Genomic DNA, 5,115 nt, shown 5'->3' with positions numbered 1-5,115 from the left:
TGAAAAAAAAGGAGCAACAAATAGTGACAAATATTTCATGTACTAAAACATGTGAAATACTAACTTACTAACAAATATTTCATGTACTAAAAAAGATGACAGGTACTTGTTTAAGGAAGAGAATATACTTACTAAACCAAATGCTGGGAGAGAGGATTGGCATTTACAATATTTTTACTAAATGGCTTTGTGTTAAATGTAAATAGCTAGAGATCATTTTAGCAGTGATTTGTACATATAATTATAGGTAAATTGAGGCCTTTTTTTCCCATATTTTTCATGGAAAAAGAAACAGTAAAAAAAATTATTCAACAAAAATTACATTTGTTACTTATATACAGGTTAGTTTGCTTTTCTAGTTAAATTTCTTTCCCTATGCTTGAATGCAACATGGTGTTGCTTTGATTCCTATATTTAATTTAAATATAGTTATTCATTTATCTTTCAAAAAAAAAGATATGTGAAATAATGATACCATACAACAAATTCCAATAGGTAATTAGAATTTCTTTTAAAAGGCAGCTAATTAGAACAATTAATCATCACTTTCCCACATCTATATCAACAAACTTCCTCAGAACAATTCCAAACCAATCTTCAATTACCCAAAAAGAAAAAGAAAAAATGTAAAAATAGCAATAAATACAATCAACAGATAAATCATACATAAAGGAAAAAAAATACTAAATCATAAAAAGACAGAGAAAGAGAGAAACATATCTCAAAATATAATATTTTTGACAAAAAATCGAAAAGAGGAGCTAATCATTCAAGATTTGAAAATATTGAACTAAAAAATGTAAAAGATAGATAAATAGAAAGAAAGAAACAAAATGAAGGAAAATAGAAGAGAAGATAAATAGGATGTAGACTTGCAGTCATGAAGAAAAGTGAAAAAAGTAAAAAGGAAAAATGAAAAAAGAAAAATGAGAAGAATAAAATGGAAAAATGGGGTGGTAGATGGTAGCAGATTGGGAGTTGGGACTAGCAAACTAACAGTAAAGTGAAAGAGTGAAAGAAGAAAAAGGGAAAAATGGGGCAAATTGGGAGTTGGGTTGGTTGGCAAAGGAAAAAAAAGTAAGGTAGCTGCTGGACCCGATTTGGCCGTTTAAAATAATTTTTTTTTCTTTTGGTTCAGTGGGTTGGCCCGTCCCAGCCCAAGCTAAGATGGGCTGACCCATCTAGGCTTGGTTTTAATATGGGCTTAAAAAATTCAAACCCCACTCCTCCCATTTTTAATAAAATATGGGCTAACCCAATGGGCCAGGCCCATTTTGACAGGTATAGTAATAGCAAAGATTTGCCTCATAAAGGTTGAATGCTAGAGATTTTAGCTTAGGTGTAGTGAGAGAAAAAATTTCAACTTGAATGAAGCAAGGATTCAACTTTGAAAGCTTTGTGGAAGATGAAAAAAATGCTAAAGATTGAATCTTTGGGTAGTTTATCTAGGGTTTCAAGTATTCACTTTTTTTCAAAATGGTTGAAATGCATTTATTTATAGCTAAGGCAATGTTTGGAGCCATTAGACATGAGTTTGAATCAAATCTGATTATTGCTGAAGCTTGAAGGTCAACTATAATGCTCCTAGGGTGGACTATGTTCTTTAAATTTCTCAAATTAGGGCTTCCATAGTCGAGTATAATCTTCCTCTAGTTGATCAATCTCCCGAGAGCGTGTTTCTTATAAGTTTAAGGTGCTATAGTCAAATATGATTCCTCTATAGTTGACTATGACTGGGTAATCTTTACTTTTTCTTGCCTTTGACTTGTCAAGGTCGACTATGCTTCCTCTATAGTCAACTATGGCTATGTAATCTTGACTTTTCCTTACCTTTGACTTATCAGCATCGACTATGTTTGGTCTAGGGTCGACTATGTCTGTTCAAAATGTGATTTTCTTGAGCTTTCTAGAACAAAGTTGACTATAAAGACTTTAGGTTTGGCTATCATTTCATAATCTTCAAGTTTTATGGTTTTTTAGCCTTTAGATTGACTCGAGCTTTTCTAGGATCAACTCATGGCTTATGTCTTGAGGTTTCCTTAGCTTTTTCATGCTTCTCTCCAGCTATTTCTTCCTTGCCTTGTTCCTACATTCAAATAATTTTTTTAAGGCATGTTTGCTCTGCATTTTAGCTGAATATGCAGTGTTTTGAAGCTTGTGATGTGTTTTCTAATGAAGCATGGGTTTTCAAACAATTACGTAACTTTAGGGGATTACAAATGTATTTGAGACAATTTCAAATGCTTAACATTAAGTTCAAAAAACATGTGATTTTTGTGAAATCAAAACATGATGTAGATCAACGCTAATAATCTTTTCCTTTTGATATGACAAACACATGAGCATAATGCATTTCAAATTTCTTGAAACCTCCCCCTCACTTAATTAGCCTCTATTCCTTTTGTTGAAAACATTTAACTATAAATGAGAAGGCTGTAAGAAATGAATCTGAACTTTGAAAATTCTCCTCCTCAATATATACATGAAGTTCAGAAATGTTTTCAGGGCAAATTCAACTAATGTAAGAGCATTTCAATGTGCTCATAAACCTTTTACCCCTTTTTATTATATCAAAAGAAGTTAAAAAGTGTGAGCTTTAAGCACTCAAACTCAAGAGACAATGGTTAGTATTAATCATCAAGTAAAAATAAGCATTAAGTTCAATAATGATCTCTAACCATCAAATCAAAACATTGAGATGTATTTCCATGTAAATATTCAATCAATAGATCATGAAATATATCCAAAGATCATAATATGATAGCATTATAATTAAGATATGTTCCCAATCAATATATATTCAAGCAAAGCATGGGGAAATATACTCATTTAGCACATCCAAAGATCAACATTTGTAGGTAAGTCATAATATATTTTCGCTGAAGATATTTAATTAAGCATACTTAAGATATTTAATTGAAGCATGAAGAAATATATTCACCCATTGCAATTAAGGCACAATATAAGTCATCATCAAGAGTGCCACATGTAAATATTTTCAATAAAGATACATTTCCATGTAAGATATTCAATCAAGGCATTATGGAATATATCAATATATCATAAGCAAATCTAGATATATCTCCATTTCATATATTTTCAAGTAAGTTAATAAGGAATATATAATTAATCAATCAAGAATGCTAGATATAGGTATGCATTTATAAGCAAAGTGTGGACATTTTATCTTTTAAGTACAAGTTGAATATGCATATACGTAAAGAAGCACAGTTAAACATAAAGCATTTATAAGTCTACTTATAATTTGAACATGATTTGGTGCTATATGTGCAACTTTATATGCTAGTATGTTCACGTATTCATTCAACTAAATTATCAAGTAATTATGCAATTATCTAAGGACAAGCAAATTGAACACACAATCAATCATGCAAATATATTCACAAACTTATATACAAACAAGTATAATAAGAAGTATAGAAATCATCATTCAAGCATGAATCTAAGGCATTATTAAGCACAAGTTCAATATGGTGTTTAAAAGATGTTACCAATAGAGATGAACACCACATGTTGAGATTTTACCAAGATCATTGTTGAAGATTTCAAGTGCTTGAGAATCATAGGACAAAGTTAATGGCCATCTCCCCCTTAAGCATTTAGTAAATCAATTCCAACAAGGAGAAAGGATTAAATCATTAATCATATTAAAGCATAATCTTACCATCCCTTAAATAGATCATGAGACAAATATAAGAATAAATCATGAGCATATGATAGATAAGCATTACAATGGATATTCAATATGTCAATCTCATCTGCATATATTCAAGGACCTAGTAAAGCATGAGTGTTTGAATAAATATTCAATATATATTTCAAATACTCATAATTTTAAGAAGTGTATGCGTATTAGTTCCAAGACAAGTCCAATATATCATTTTGCATTAAGCACCTTTTTCAATTTTCATCATGCATTGTCCAAGCACTATCAATCAACCATTTTAAAAGAAATTCTCTAAAGTATAAAAGAAAAATAATTTCAGAGAGAATTTTCTCAACAAAAGCTTGTCATCATGAGAATGTCATTATTTAGCCCTTTTTGATAATGTCTTTTCAACAATATTTTTGCACAAGCATTTCAATAACATTTCTTCTAAATGTGTATAAGACTATCAATTCAAGGAGAAGTTTCTTCATTAAGACACTATGATTATCAATGAAACATTGCCAAAACATTTTGCACTTGTTGTAATCATATAAAAAAATTATGATCAAACAAGCACAAGCATGATTAGCTTTATCAACCTCTTAGAGTGCCTTGCAAACTCTAAGTAATCAAGAAATGAAGAAAAAATGAAGTGAAATTGATCAACTAATTGATCTATTATGTACAAAGTTAAGATCAAACACTTTTTCAAAGGATGGGAATGAAATATAAGTGTAAAAAGAAGGTTTAGTCTTCTAAGCTAAAAATCACTTTAGATGGCTTTTCTATATGATTTTTTACTGTTGGAGAGGCTTTCAATACTTGAAAAATCACTTCTGGTCATTAGAGATAGAAATTAGCCTTTTTTGGCCATTATTTTGTCATTTTATGCTTAAATTCAAGTCCGTAGACAGTGCTTCATTAACCGATTAAAGGCATCTTTAACCGATTAAGTCATTTTTAACTTTCAAACTACTTCTCTGTGTTAACCAATTAATGGCAGCTTTAATTGATTAATGATAACTCTATTATATAGAGTTATTTTGACTCATTTTGGGAGCTTAAGTAGTTAGATCTTTGAGATTTTAGGTTCGAATTTTAGCATTTTAGGTGTGTTTTTTAGTTTAAGTTTGATTACTTGTTAAGCGATTAATTTAAGTTATTTTAGTTAAATTTTAGGTTATTTTATTTTAAATTACTTTAAGAGTAGTTATTGCTAATTTCTCTTATGGCTTTTGTAGGAAATTGATGAAAAAGACTCATTTGATGAAAATCAGTGCAAGTATGGTGATAGCTTTATTCGTATATGTTTTAGTATTTTGACCATATCTCTTTCTAAAAAACTCAAAAGAAGGGGATTCTTAGACCAATCGAATATAAGAAGAAGGGAAACAATGTTTATGTTCACTAATTGGCCTAGTTCTGATTGGATCATGGTCAAAATA

This window comes from Theobroma umbraticum, unplaced genomic scaffold, assembly GCF_002168275.2.
Source record: "Theobroma umbraticum cultivar Fairchild unplaced genomic scaffold, ASM216827v3 scaffold_239.1, whole genome shotgun sequence".
NCBI classification, from domain to species: Eukaryota; Viridiplantae; Streptophyta; class Magnoliopsida; order Malvales; family Malvaceae; genus Theobroma; species Theobroma umbraticum.
The sequence above is the reverse complement of the archived record's forward strand: the minus strand, read 5'-3'. Positions refer to the sequence as shown.